Source organism: Sminthopsis crassicaudata, chromosome 2 (genome assembly GCF_048593235.1).
Source record: "Sminthopsis crassicaudata isolate SCR6 chromosome 2, ASM4859323v1, whole genome shotgun sequence".
NCBI lineage: Eukaryota > Metazoa > Chordata > Mammalia > Dasyuromorphia > Dasyuridae > Sminthopsis > Sminthopsis crassicaudata.
Genome location: NC_133618.1, coordinates 414,950,930 through 414,966,063, shown reverse-complemented (window position 1 = coordinate 414,966,063; position 15,134 = coordinate 414,950,930). Strand labels below are relative to the sequence as shown.

The 15,134-nt window shown below is 31.6% G+C and overlaps 1 long non-coding RNA gene across 1 annotated transcript; it reads left to right on the top strand.

Annotated features, from left to right (window-relative positions):
* Positions 1-2,000: 2,000 nt before the first annotated feature.
* Positions 2,001-11,741, top strand: LOC141553556 (uncharacterized). Its single transcript, XR_012485521.1, has 3 exons — positions 2,001-2,054; positions 6,885-7,021; positions 11,355-11,741. It is a non-coding gene; the product is annotated as an uncharacterized LOC141553556 (long non-coding RNA).
* Positions 11,742-15,134: the final 3,393 nt, after the last annotated feature.

The window sequence follows — 15,134 nt, the reverse complement described above, 5'->3', positions numbered from 1 at the left end:
ACCATGTATGGCCTGCTGCAATAAGCCTGACAAAAATTTTCTCTTCCTTAGCTTACTTACCTCTTTCCCTTTGGTCTTATAAATCGGTAAGTAAATGATGATCTTTGTTAAGATGCAAAAAATAAACAAACAAACAAAAAAAAAACCTACTGCTTTGTGACTTAGAAAAACAAAGTTAAAATCTTATATCTATCATGTAATTATTTAGTAACCTTGGGAAATAATTTCACCTCTCTGAATTTCAATTTGTCAGATCATCATCTGGTACTTATGGTTATGGTAATATTTACTTCTTCAATGATATTGAGATCTAAATCTATGAAGCTCTTCCTACATTTAGTTTACGGAATCATCTCTGGGTATCTACAAGCCTCCATTTTACAAAATAATTGAAAGATATTTTCTAGTGTTCTACAATATGAAGAAAATACTTTGAAAACCATGCCATTATGTAAATGTAAATTAATTTTATAACAATGATGACTATGATAAATAATTACTTTTAGGATAAAATTTAGGATAAAAATTGAAAGGATATTTTCAAAGCCATACAATTATTTTGCATATGCAAACTATTCTTTTAAAAAGAAAAAAAAAAGATTGTCCAGTTTTAAATGTCAATAAATGTTAAACTCATTAAGCTAATTAATTAAGCTATTATGGTCTTTTCCAATTAGGAATTTAATTCCTCGGAATTTGAATGACTATGCATGTAAGATGCTTCTAATTAACATATACAAAATAAGTGTACAAATTTAGAATGTAATGATTTCTGAAAAAGGTCCTAACTGAAATATATCTTTTGATATTTTGTCCTTGTGGACAAAAATAGGTTAACTTTCTTATCATCGTGGAGTAGAATTCAAAATCAATTCACTAAGCAAAAAAAAAAAAAATCTACTATGTGCAAGGGATGGGAGGTAAAGAATGGAATACAAGTGGAGGAATTTGGAGGAAGTTTTAAAAAATGATAAAGATTCAGAAATTAAAGAGTGCATTAATGATGCAAGAAACATCATATGAAAGTACAAAAGAATTGAATATAGAATGTTGAATTGGTGAAACAAGTAGTCCAGTACAGTTGGAGCATAAAGTGCATGAATGTGAGTAATAGGAAATAAAACTAGAAAGGTAAATAGGAATAAGATATCAGAGACTTTCAAATGACAAACAATTCATATTTTGACCTAAAGGCAATAAGAAGCCATTGAAAGCTTTCGAGCAAGGGTGTTATATGGCAAAAACTGTAACTATGTGAGACTATTTTTCTAGCTCTGTGGAGGATGAGAGAGCTAAGAAGTTGAGGACTGGTAGGCCACTTAAAAATATTCTACTAGCTATCAATAATGCGTAATGCATAGAAGATGCTTCAAAAGGATATTGAATATAGTTTGTGATCTATGTGATAAGGACCTGAACTACCCTTGCAGACTATGAAAATGGAATGGATAAGACAGATATTGTGAATTACAAAGATGTATCAACTGATTGAGTAAGGTATAATGAGGGAGAGAGCAAATTTAAAGATAACTCCAAAATTATCAACTGAGTGACTGAAAAGATAACAGTATTCTTGATAGAAATAGAGAATTATGGAGAGCATTTATTTAGAGCAAAGATGTTAGGATTAATTAAGGATATACAAATTTTAGGTGCCAAAAGAATATCCAAGTGAGATGCCCTGTGATATATCTAAAGAGATATATTTGAATCCATAGGAGATAATTAAGCCACTGATGTTGAATGTTGAATGAATGGGGTAAAAAGGTATTTTGAATGGCTAATATGCATCCATTAATATGTAATGTTATTATATAACTATATAAATACAAAAAATGTGATAGTTCTTGCCCTTACAAAGCTCATAATAAGGAGCAAGAGAACATGGAATTATGATCTATGACTTGTGAGTTGATTTGGAATGTTAAAGGAATTGTGAGTTCATAAAGGAATTGATTGATGTATTCTTTACAGTAGAGATGACAATATTGGTTTGACCATGATTCCAGACCTGAAAGGATGTTGAGAGAAGATATATGATGCCAGGGCAAATGGTAAGTCCTGATAGTCCTTCAGAGGATATCTCAGTAAGATGAGGTACAAAGTCTAGTGGCCTGAACAGACTGGGCATATATGTTAAAGTTCAGTGATTCAAAGATTACAGTGCCAGGTGGAGTAAATAACAAGAAGATGGCCAGCAAAGAATATGTGATGGCTAGACAGAATATTGTTGTTGGGTTTTGTTTTGTTTTGTAATGAGCTCACCAATCAAAGGCAAATAAGGGTAAAAGAAGAAGAGTTCTAAATATAATAGAGAAGAACAGGGTGATACTCATGAATAGGGAATCACAGTGGAAGATAACTAAGAAGACTGAGAAAGAATACACAAATGTGAGGAGAACCAGGAGAGAGCAATATTATGATAGGCAAAGTTACAATCTATACCCATGAACAAAAAAAAAAAATTTTTTTTGGAAATGTGAAAGTTTCCAAGCAGGTTAATTAGATTGAAAACTGGTGAAAAGACTTTGAGACTTAGACATTAAAATCATTAATATTAACCTAATGTTAACATAAGAAAAGCTTTATGTTATATTGAAAGCCTGATATTATAATAATTATAAGTGATAGAGAAGTGAGTTGGAATCAAGGAAATGGAACTCTGAATGAGTCAAGAAAGCCACCCCCTCCAAGATCTTGATTAAAAGAGAAAAACAAAGAGGATAGCCTTAGGAGATATCAAGTCCAATTTTGATGTTTTAAGGATAAAGCAGATTAGGATAAATCCCTAGGCTATAGAGAGGAATTGAGTAGAAAAACAGAGTTTAAAAATGAAAGAGAAAATAAAAATAATTGTTAGAGCAAGCTTTTGTAGAAATATGATGAAATAGAATCTAAGACATACTTACAGGGTTTCACTTTTATAAGAAAAAGAGCTATTTCTTCAGAGAATGGAGCAAGGGAGGAAAGGATGAGTGAATATGTATAGGGGTTTTGTTTTAGGTTCTAAAAGAAATACAGAATATAAGGTTTAGACACAGTTGTTCCTCTCTTCATGGGATATGTTGTCTAATGGAATAAGAACATATATTCAGATGCCCTGCATCCATCCTAGGTTCACAAAAGTTGGAACTGGAAAAGGACCTCAGAGATCATTTTCAAAACAGATGTTTCAGATATTTGCATTGAATCATTGGGGAATTCCATGTCTGTGAACTCATGGGGAGCTCTCTGGCTGTTTTGTTTAATTAATAGATATCTTTGCCACTTGAGTAACAGCAGGAACCCAGAAACTAATAATAGCAGCTAAGCCAATGATTTTTATTGCCAGAGAATTAATATGGGTGTCTTTGTGTCACTTCAGTCTAATCCGTTGGAGAACCCTAGACCTCAGTTTCCACATTTGTAATTTGGAAGTATAGGAATATTTTCTCACTTCATAGGGATGACTCACAGAAGGCACCTTAATGAGGCATTCCCTCAGATACACATTGTTGTTGGGCTTTAAAAATTCAGGCTACTCTTCATTTCTTTATGATTTTTATGTATTCAGGCTACAATAATTCTGACATTAAAGCCCCATGATATGTTGTTCCCACAATGGCTTAATGAACCACTAAACAGTTTAAATTTTTAATCATTTTTAATCATTCAACACTAATTTCAGCATGCAACCATTTCACTCATACACAAAAAGATAACGCTTAAAAAAAAAAAAAAAAAAAAAGCTGTCATTCCTCTCTGCATTTCTCCTGACCCTCTCTTTCATTCATATACCTAATTTCCTGGAAAATATGGGAACTAAAGGAGTTTGTACTAAACATGCAGAAGACTACCTTTCATGTCAGTTAGAAGAAACACCTTTCCTCCCATTCTACTGATGTCCAAAGTGATAGATGAAGCAGAACATTTCCCCAGTCACATTCTTGGCTTTGAAAGAGCTTTCATCCTACTATTGAGAGGCTAGCATTTTCATGTTGACAGGGAAATAAAAATGCTCCCTCTAAGTGCTTATTGCATTTCTCCTTCCTGAGAAGATGCTATTTCCCATTGTCCTCAGGAGGAGAATAAAATGTCCCCCCATGGACAAAATGGCATCTCTTTGATTTCCCCATTGAGGGAAAATATTTCTTTTTTCATTCTTTTGGTTGACTCACTCACCTTGGGTCACTTTACCTGTAGAAGACATGATTTAAATCTAAATCTTAAGTGTTGATCACAGTATAACCAAATGAGACAAATTAAATCAATACTATCCTTTCAGGCCAAATCCATTTATGTAACATTTATAGTGCAATTGCCCAAGATGCCAATGGACAGTGATCCATTATACTACATCTGGCACTTGAAGAAACATACTATCTCAGATGAAAATAAAGAAGTTAAGATGTTCATCATTGCTTTTTGTTGAATGAAAGTTTTGTTAATTTTCATTTCTGAAAAAAAAATGAAGATCAAAAAGCCTGCAGAATTAATGGATCATATGACTCACCTCAGGTGATTATAGCATTGTAATCAAAGCCCTTCAATGGCTTTGAGGTTGATATTGTAGTTTATGGACCATTGCATGCATAAGTCTTATATTATAAGCACATAATCATAATCTACACTTGGGTACTTTTATATCCTAATTTAGAGAGAAGATGTTAGTTATAGAATCTATAAGCATATTGTAAGGAGACACAGTCAGTATAGGGGTATGGTTCAGACAATACTAAGAAGACTTTGTCCCATTTCTCACTCCAAAGATCTCTTCCCAAAATATTTATAAGACACTATATTAATATGGACATAGTAGGCTTGGATTTAACTAAGTTGTTTAGTCAATCTAATGATTCTGGGAAAATGGCCTAAAGATATTAACCCCTCAGTTATAGGGTTAAAATTGAAGTGGTGTGTTTATGACCAGCTAAAGCTCTATATCCTAGCCTTTCATTCATATCACAGCTTGATCTTAGAATTCTGCTTGATTGCAGGAATTGTTTCATGTACTCCCTGTCTCTCAACCTCAGCTAACACTATGGCAGCAGCAAAACTAGAGGCCTAACATTGCTGTCACTGAATTGTGGCATGAGGATTGCAAAGGATGCTAAGAGAGAATGGGAAAAGTGAAGGAGATTAGGTATTTAACTGAACAAGTATTTATTAATCACTTACAAAGATATTTTGTTAAGAACTAGTGACACAGACAAAAATTTAAAAACTTCGCCCTCAAAGAAATCCTATAACATTGCAGGAATACAACATGTATGAAGTAAATACACATTTTTATGCAAATATAAATGTTGAGATAAATACAAAGAGATTCTTTTGGAGAGTATAAGCTACAATCAAGAGATGACATTTAATCTTAATCAATGTTGATGAAAGTTAGTTAGTCTAAGAGGTGAGGATGAAAGGGAAAAGTATTCTTGACTGAGATGATAGCTTGTATAAAACTGGATGAAAAGTAACTTCCTATCAAAAATTTACATTTAGAGACCCTAAATTAATTCATTGCTATATTCTTGACTTCCATGCCCAAGCACTTCATCTTGAAGATTCCCTCCAGTTCTAGAATTCATACATGGGTTCTGTCTCTGATTGGATGGCTCCTCCCAAATTTATATTCAAAGACAGTACCTAGATTAGCCCAGTGTTATTGCTCTTTAGGATACTCAGGACTTCCTATTTAATGTTACTATCCTGAGTACCATTGTTTCCTTACCCCCTGTCAGCCTTCATTTCTGAGTTGCTGTCCCCCATTAGTATATGTTTCCAAAAGGCAAGGACTATCTCTCTGTTTGTATTTTTGTTCCTAATTCTTAGCACTGTGAAGAATGAAAATCTTCTAGAGACACAGTGCTTGGATAATTAATAATCAACTTATACCTGGACTAGCTAATAAAAAATTGGAGGCAGAAAAAAAAATGAAGGAAAAAAAAAAAGAAAGGAGAGCCTGAAAACTTTAATATACTTTTGGAAAAGAGAAAGTTCTTGATAAGTGAAAACCAAACCTGATTGGAAGGCATTTAATGAGAAAATGGTCTAAAAGTTTTTCATTCCTCCAGCTGAGAACATGGCTTGATCATGAGACTCAGTCATCTATGGCTATATGGATAGAAGGATCCACCTTCATGTTCTGATTGTTTTTTCTCCTTCATGAACTGGGTTATCCTAAATTCTACTGGAGTATTACAAGGAGAGATCCTTATTTCTCCATGGAAAGAACTCACCCATGTTGATTTCTGTTTATACTTTAAAAAGAAGATCTTCTATTTGGGTGGATCCAGTACAAAGACCATGTTCTCCAAAGCTTAAGACAGTCTCATGTCATTCAGAAACTCATTCTGAATTATTCTTCTATAGGGATTGGGCCTTAATGAGCAAATAAAAGGAGAAAAGCCAAGATCTTAATTTAATAATTGGTCATTAGTATAAAAATAAAATAATACTCTCAGCACCAAGCTTGTTACATAATAGTTTCTTAAGCAATATTTGCTGTTAATTTACAATTGTTAAGAAGATTAAATCTGAAAATAAGATTTGGATCTCTAGATAAAGGCTTAAAATGCATAAATGAAAGGATTCTAAGGGGAGAGTATGCTTAACAAATGTAGATAAGAATCTAAATTATGTGATATCTTAAAAAGAAGTTGATACTTTTTTAAAAAAATGAAATATAATAAAGAAAACAAAAATGCATACACACACATACAGACACACACATACCAAACTTAATGAAAAACATTTAATTAAAAATCAATGGTGGGACAAATTGAAGTGATTTTTCCAATGGAGAATATTACAGACTTCTTGTATTAAAAAGATCAAAGAGAAAAGAAGCTCAGAAAAGAAGCAAGACTGGCAGAGAGACATGATATGACAGCAATGCAATATTTCAGTTATCCAGGGACCACTAGAGATTTCTGACGTAAAGGAGTACCTGAAACTCCCTCCTGAAGGTGGTTGTAGAAGAGAATTTTAGCATGGTATATGCTAAATATTTTAAGAGATAATTCTAAGGATTCAAAAAAAAAGGGTACGTATATTCTTTTATTAAATTAAATTCTAATTAAATTCCAGAAGAAATTGACGCCAGTCTTTTGTCAGCTAAGGAAAGATGAGGAACTCTCAAAAAATGAAATTTTGAAAATAGAAATGTGAACAAATCTGATGAAAAGGAAAAATAGAAATTGTCTAAAAAGACATATATGCACAGATAGCTCCCAAACAATTGTATTTTTAAAAGACTTATAAAAAACATGGGAGCAAGAGAAAGTTAAGGGGAAAGATGAATACTCACTCCTCTGCATAAAGTATGTACATAAAGTAGTTATCTACATTTAGAAGGATGACTTTAGTGCTTAACCAAGTACTGTTTAACATTTTCCATCAATGATTTTTTGAGGAAAGACTTAAAAGGACTCATTAAATTACTGATGATTCATAGGAGAAATAACTAGCATATTATATGACTGATTGAATCAAGATTCAAAAAGATCTTGGCAAACTAGTTAGACTTTTTTAAATTAATAGTTTATTTTCCCCCAATTACATGTTAAAAAACTTTTTTTTTTTTTTACATTTTTTTTAAGTTTCCTCTCTTCTCTCCCTCTTCCCTCCCTGAAATGGCAAGAATATGATAAAGGTTATACATGTGCAATTATGTAATATTTCCATATTAGTTATTCTGTATAAGAAGACTTGAGCAAAAGAGACAAAGAATGAATGAATGAATGAGAGAAAGAAAGGAAAGAGACAGAGAGACTAGTGTGCTTCAGGATATATTCAAACATCAGTTCTCATCAGTTCTTTCTCTGAAAGTGAATGGCGTGTTTCATCATAAGTCTTTCAAAGTTATATTGGATCATTGTATTACTGGAAATCTCTGTCATTCGTAATTTTTCATTATATATTATTGTTATTACTGTATGTATGTTCTCTTGGTTCTGCTTCCTTCACTTTGCATCAGTTCATATGTCTTTCCAAGGTTTTCTGAAAGCATCCTGTTTGTCCTTTCTTATAGCACAATAATATTCCATTACAATCATACTACAATTTATTCAGCTATTCTCCAATTGATGGGCATTCTTTCAATTTCCAATCTTTGCCCACCAGAAAAAGATCTGATATAAATACTTTTGCACAAGTAAGGTCTTCCTCCTTTTTTTTAAATATCTCTACTATATAGACTTTGCAATGGTATTGCGGGATCAAAAGATATGCATAGTTTCATAGGTATTTGGGCATAGTTTCAAATTGCTCTACAGAATGGTAGAGCAGTTCACAACTCCACCAACAGAGCATTAGTTTCCCAATTTTTCCACTCTCTAACATTTATTAATAACTTTTTCTGTCATGTGAAGTGGTACCTTGGAGTTGTTTTAATTTGCATTTCTGAAATCAATAGTAATTTAGAGGATTTTTTAAATGACTGTAACTAGCTTTGATTTATTTATCTGAAAACTGCCTATTCATAGCCTTTAACCATTTATCAATTGGGAAATGACATTCTAATATATTTGATTTTGTTCTCTTTCTTTTTTAAAAGATATCTTTATCACTGGTTACAAAATTTCTCCCCCCGCCCCTAATTTTCTGCTTTGGGGAGAGCAATTTTGATTGCATTGGTTTTTTTTTATGTGTCCAATTGTTTTTAATTTTAAAAAGTCAAAGTTATCTATTTTACATTTTGTATTTCTCTATTTTCATTTTTCATAAATTATTTTCTTATTTGTAGATCTGACAGATAAACTATTGCATGCTGTCCGAATTTGCATGTAATATCACTTTTTATGACTATGTCATTTACCAAATTTGACCATATTTTGGTATATTGTATGAGGTGTCATTTTATACCTAGTTTCTGATGTATTGTTTCCTAGTTATACCAGCAGTTTTTGTCAAATAATGAGTTTTTGTCCCCAAAGCTTAGATCATTGGATTTTTCATATACTACATTGCTATGTTTATCTACTATAATGTATTGTATGCCTAATTTATTCCACTGGTCAACTTAGCTAGATATCAATTTTTTTTATAATGATTGCTTTATAATGTAGTTTGAAATCTGGTATGACTAGATCATATATTTTTATTTGATTCTCTTGATTTAATTGATTCTTCTCTCTTTAATTGATTCTCAAGAATAATTGATTATTCTTGACCTTTTGTTCTTTGATATGAATTTTGCTATTTTTATAGGTCTATAAAATATTTTTGTAGTTTGTTATGTTATTGAATAAATAGATTAATATATGAAGAATTATCATTTTTAAACCATTGGCTTGTCCTCCATATGAACAATTGCCAATTTTTCCAATTGTTTAAATCTGACTTTGTAAGAAAAAATATTTTGTAATTGTGTTCTCAGGGTTCCTAGGTTTGTCCTGACATTCAGATTCTGAAGCATTTTATATTGTATGAAGTTGTTTTAAATGGTATTTATCTTTTGTCTTTTGATACTGGACTTTGTTAAGTAATGTAGAAACATTGATAATTTATCTGGATTTATTTTATATCCTGCAACTTTACCAAAGTTATTCACTGTTTCAACTAGTATTTTTATTTGATTCTCTAGAATTCTCCAAATACACCATCATAATATTTGCAGAGTAACCATTTTATTTTTCATTCCTATTCTAATTTCTTCTTCTTTTTCTTCGTCATCATCGTCTTCTTCATCTTCTTTTCCTTCTCCTCCTCCCCCTCCTTCTCTTCCTCCTTCTTCTCCTCATCTTCTTTCTCTTCCTCCTCTTCTTCCTTCCCTTCCTCCTCCTCCTTTTCCTCTGTCTTTCTCCTTTTCCTCCTCTTCTTCCTCCTCCTCTTTCTCCTTTTCCTCCTCTTCTTCCTCCTCTTCCTTTTCCTCTTCCTCTTTTTCTTCCTCCTTCTCCTCCTCCTCTTTCTCCTTTTCCCCCTCTTCCTCCTCTTCCTTCTCCTCCTCCTTCTCTTGTTTTTTCTACCTTCTTTTCTTACTGCTATAATTAGTCTTTTTAGAACAATATTGAATAGTGGTATCCCTTTTTCACCCCTAATCTTACTAGGAAGGCTTCTAGCTCATCACAGTTACAAATAGTGTTTGCTGTGAGTTTTAAGAAAAGCTTCATTTATTCCTAGATTGTCTAGTGCTTATTCTTTTGGGAATTTTTTTTTACAAAAATGAGTCTTATATTTTTTTCAAAAAGCTTTTTTCTTCATTATTGAGATAATCATACAATTTCTCATTGTTTCCTTATTGATGTAGTCAATTATGCAGACTTTAAAAAAAATATTGAATTAGCCCTGCATTCCTGTTATAAACCTCAACTAGTCATGTGTGTGATCCTTGTGATACATACTGTAATTTCCCTCCTAGTATTTTATTTAACATTTTTGCATCGACATCCATTAGAGAAATTGAGCTATAATTTTCTTTCCATTTCAAATCCTTCTCTTTTAAATGTTAGCACCATTTTTTGTCACAAAAGGAACTTAGTGGTCTTCCTTTATTCATCTATTTTAAAAGTGCTTTATATAAGATTGGGATTAATCTTTAAATTTTTGAGAGAAATTCACTTGTGAATCCATTTGATTCTGAGGATTTTTTTTTTTCCTTAGGAAGTTCCTTGATGGTTTGTTTAATAATTTTTTCTTAGATTAAAATATTTAAGTATTATATTTCCTCTTATGTTAATATGGATTGATTTTTTAAAGATGCAATATAATAGGAGGAACTTATATTTAGATTTAAGAAATCAATTTCATGGCACATGATTTATATATAAAGGGTGATATTATAAGCAAATTGAAGAAGGGATAGATCTTTGGAGGAGGGAGAAATTTATGACCAAACAATTAACAGAGAACATGATGAAATACAAAATGGTTAATTTCAATTACATTAAAGTTTTTTTTTTTTTTTTTTTTTAAAGTTTATGCAAACAACACCAATGTAGACAAGATTAGAAGGGAAGCGGAAAGCTGAGAGAAAATTTTATAACCAGTGTTGGGCCTCATTTCTAAAATAAATGGAGAAGTTACCAATTTCACAAAAATACAATTCATTTCCCAGTTGATAAATGGTCAAAGCATATGATCAGACAATTTTCAAATAGTGGAATTGAAGGCAACTGCAGTCACACAAAAAGTACTCTAAAGTATTTTCACCTTTTTTCTGCCTTTCCTTTTGTTTTCTCTCTTGTTTTTTGGAATTTTTTCCCTTTGTTCTGATTTTTCTTCCTTGACATGATTCATATAAAAATGTGTTAAAATTATTGTACATTTATAGCCTTAAAAAGAATTAAATAAAATTTTAAAAAGTAAATTTCATAAATACAATATGTAGGAGGCATGGTTAAATTTTTTGTTTTGTTTTGTTTTTTTTTATGAACAAGGCAAAAGCAAGGAATTACTGCTGTCTTTCAATACTTTGAAAACAACCATTTGGAAGAGGAATTACACTTATTCTCTACAGTCCCAGAAAGCAAAATCCATAGTAATGGGTAAAGACATCTTTGGGTATATGAAAAAGAAAAAAAAAAACTTCAAGAAATTATAGATATTCAAAAATGGAATGGCCTGCCATGAGATTTTTCCATCACTTTAAGACTTCAATAGAAGACAAGATAATTATAGTCATATTGTCTTGGATTTTCTTTTCTTAAATATGAGTTGAATTAGATGATTACTGAAGTTCTTTCATTTTTGAAATTCTGCAATTCCTCCTATTTCACCTGCAAAGTTTGCAGTCCTGGAATATTCAATTTAATAAATATTTTCTAAATGCCTATTATAAATATAAATGCCTAAGGTATTGTGTTATATATTGCCTTTATACTTACTATGAAATGAACAGTGTTTGGAGAAGCTTGTCTTCTACTGCAAAAAGAGGGTTAGGGGGTATGCAATATGTCCATATGTGAGCAAATATATAAATAATGATAGAGTTTACCAAATTTCTAATAAAAAAAAAATGTTGTACATGAGGTAGTGCCTGTATTGAGTCTACAGAGAGACTAAAAATGGAAGTCAGAAGGGAATGCATTATAGGACAGGGAAGCAGAATGTAGCTAGCACAAAGAAATGGATGCAAAATATGGATTATTAGATCAGGAAAAATTATATCTTGGTTATCTAGAACATATCAAATGTTTAGGGAAGTAAATTCTGGAATTGTTTATTGGACATATTGTGAAAGGCTTCAAGTGTAAGATTGAGATTTCTTTTTTAATCTTAATAGAAATGGAGAGTCACAGTGACTTTTTAATCAAAATATGTCATATGCCTTAGAAAGATTATTTTGTCAAATGTATAGAGTATAGTTTAGAATTATGGTGAAGCTGGAAACAGAGTAATTAGGAACCTATTAGATTAATGTACCTTTGTGAATAGAAAGAAAAGTTCTGACAGATTTGTGAAGGTAGAATTGATAAGATCTGACAACTAATTGGCTAAGTGGGGGTTTAGGGGGGGAAGTCAAGAATAATTTCCATGCTGTGAATTGGGTACCTTGAAGACTGGCAATACTCTCAACAGTAAGTCTAAAGAGGAAAAACTTAAGGTGCTATCATCAAGAGATGAACAGAAGATAAATAATATGAAACCTGAAAAGGGAAAATATGTTTTAACAGTTAATGAATCGTTAGTAACTTTGGAAAAAAAAGCAGTTTCAGTTGAGTGATAAAGTCAGAAGTCTGACTGTAAAGGGTCAAGCAGTAAAAAGGGGGAGGAAGTAAAGAAAGATAAATGTAGACTTTTCCTTTCGTTTAAGAATTTTTCTTCTTCATACTTGAAGATAAATATTATGTTTTTTCCTTATATTCCTAATAATTAACATATCTCCTTTCATATAATATTTGCATAATAAATACTGGTTTTTTTTTTGGTTTACTTTGTATACAGAAATACTCATTTTATTTTGTGCTTAATTTTAGAATGAAATTAAATACCATTTTAAAATAATAATAATATCTAACATTATTATTTGCAAAGTACTTTACATAGATTGTCTCATTTGGTCTTCATCATAACCCTGAAGATTTGTTCTTATTATATATATTTTACAGTAAAGAAAACTGAGTCTGAAAGAGGTCAAAGTCTTGTGTATGGTTGCAAAGCAAATAAGTGCCCAAGACTTCCTAACTCCAAAGTCTAAAATCTAGTACAATATCTACTATATCTTATCTCTTTAAAAAAAATCACATAGGGTAGTAAATATGCAAACTCTGGTCCTTTGATTTCAAAGTCAGTATTCTTTTCACTATATTTCATTGTTATGGATTAAACCTTGTGAAGGACAACCCAGTATTACTTCAAGTCCTCATAGGAAAAGATCTCAAAAATTACTTTAAATAGAAAAACAACAACAACAACAACAACACTAGTACCAAACTTGGTCCCTAGGATTAATATAGCTAGTTCTAAGCCTCCAAGTCCTCCCTTCCTGCTAGATACATCTTTCCATTTCAACCTTTTCCATACCCTGATTCAAAGTACTATATGGTGTCAACAATCCTCTGGAGCCTAATTCCTGGAAGCTGCTCTATGGAGGTTTCAGTTCTCAGTAATTGTTCCTGTTCAACAGGTGTTGAGTGACCCTTTATCAACCCTAGATTTCTATTACTTTTTTTTTTTTTTTAATTAAGAATATCTATAATGCCTAAACATTGCCTGGGGATCATTTCTTTCAGCCTTCCATCATGAATCAAGCCAAACCGCAAAGTATATATTTTGATTATCTCTATATAATTACCTTAACTTCCCTGGTGAAGAATGTTGTCAATGATCTGCAGTCTGTAATGGAGGGTGTAAGGGAAGAACTGATAAGTAAATACTGGTTAATTGATAAAAAGGGTATAGGAAAATTACTTAGAAACATGGTAAAATCAAGTGATGAGTTGGGAATTATTAAGGATGAAGAAGCTCATAGTCACTGTTTTAAAAAGCATTGTATGAAACTATCTTCCTCTTTTCTGAAATTAAAATAAGAGTAACTAGGCTTTTCATAACCTCGCTCATGGAATTAGTCTTATGAAGAAGCAGAAAATATTTAATTGAGTCAACACAGTGTTTTTACTCTCAAGTTTCCCTAAGAAAATGACCCTGATATGAGAATTAATGCTCTGAGCCATCTTTTCTTCATTCCTATATAATTTGTTACTCTACCTAAGCCAGACTCACTCTTTCCAGGGCCTTACTGAAGATTGTTTTTATTAAGATAAGGTTTATTTGTTGAGGGAGGAATTAAGTGCCCAAGTAAAGTACTGTGGCCAATTGAGATTATTGTTTCTTGTTGATCATTAAGATAATTAATCATTAAGATAATCAAAAATGAAACACATATACCAGGGTTTGAGTTGTTTTTAGAATTCATAGACATGAATAAAGAGCCTGTAGGCAATGACTTCATTTAGAAGTATTCATTATTTACATTTGAGTATCCTAAAGCTCCCATTTGCTTTCTATATTTGCATGCTTCCAAGTATTTGCTAAATTTTATATATATATATATTCTGCCCTCCAATTGAATATTTATGTGATCATATCTGGTGTAGCATTTTAAAGTTTCCTGAGAGTCATTTTCCCTAATATTATCTTGATTAATATTCCCAAACAACCCTGAAAGATAGGTAGTACTAGCAATCATCACTTTACTTATGAAGAAATTGAGGCTCTGAGAGCTTAAATAAATTTACTCAAATCTTGGTCCTCAAAAGTAAGTCTGAGCTAGGATTAGCCCACAGAGATTCTGATTGCAAACCCAATGTGCTTTCCATTTTTAACCTTTGCATCAGGTCTAAACCTGAATTACAAGATAGAAGCTCAAACCCATGATAGAAAAGTGAAAAGATTCTCTCAGTGAGATTACAAAAATCTGGTTGGGAAAACCAGAATAAAAATGAGCTTCAAAGAAAAGAAAAAAAAAAAATCTGTGTCAAATGATAACTCAAGGGTAAGCAATTTGTTGAATGAATGTTTTAATACATATGCAAAATTCTTTTACTAGGAAAAATGCTGTAAGAGATTGGCAACAATGGATTTCATCTAGATCATCAAACCTAATTGTTTGTGAAGGGAAGGTAATAGAGCCATCATTTTAAAAGCTTTAAGAACACTAAGTAATATAACATTGTTTTTATGATAATAAAAACAATAATAAATTTATACAGAGTTAT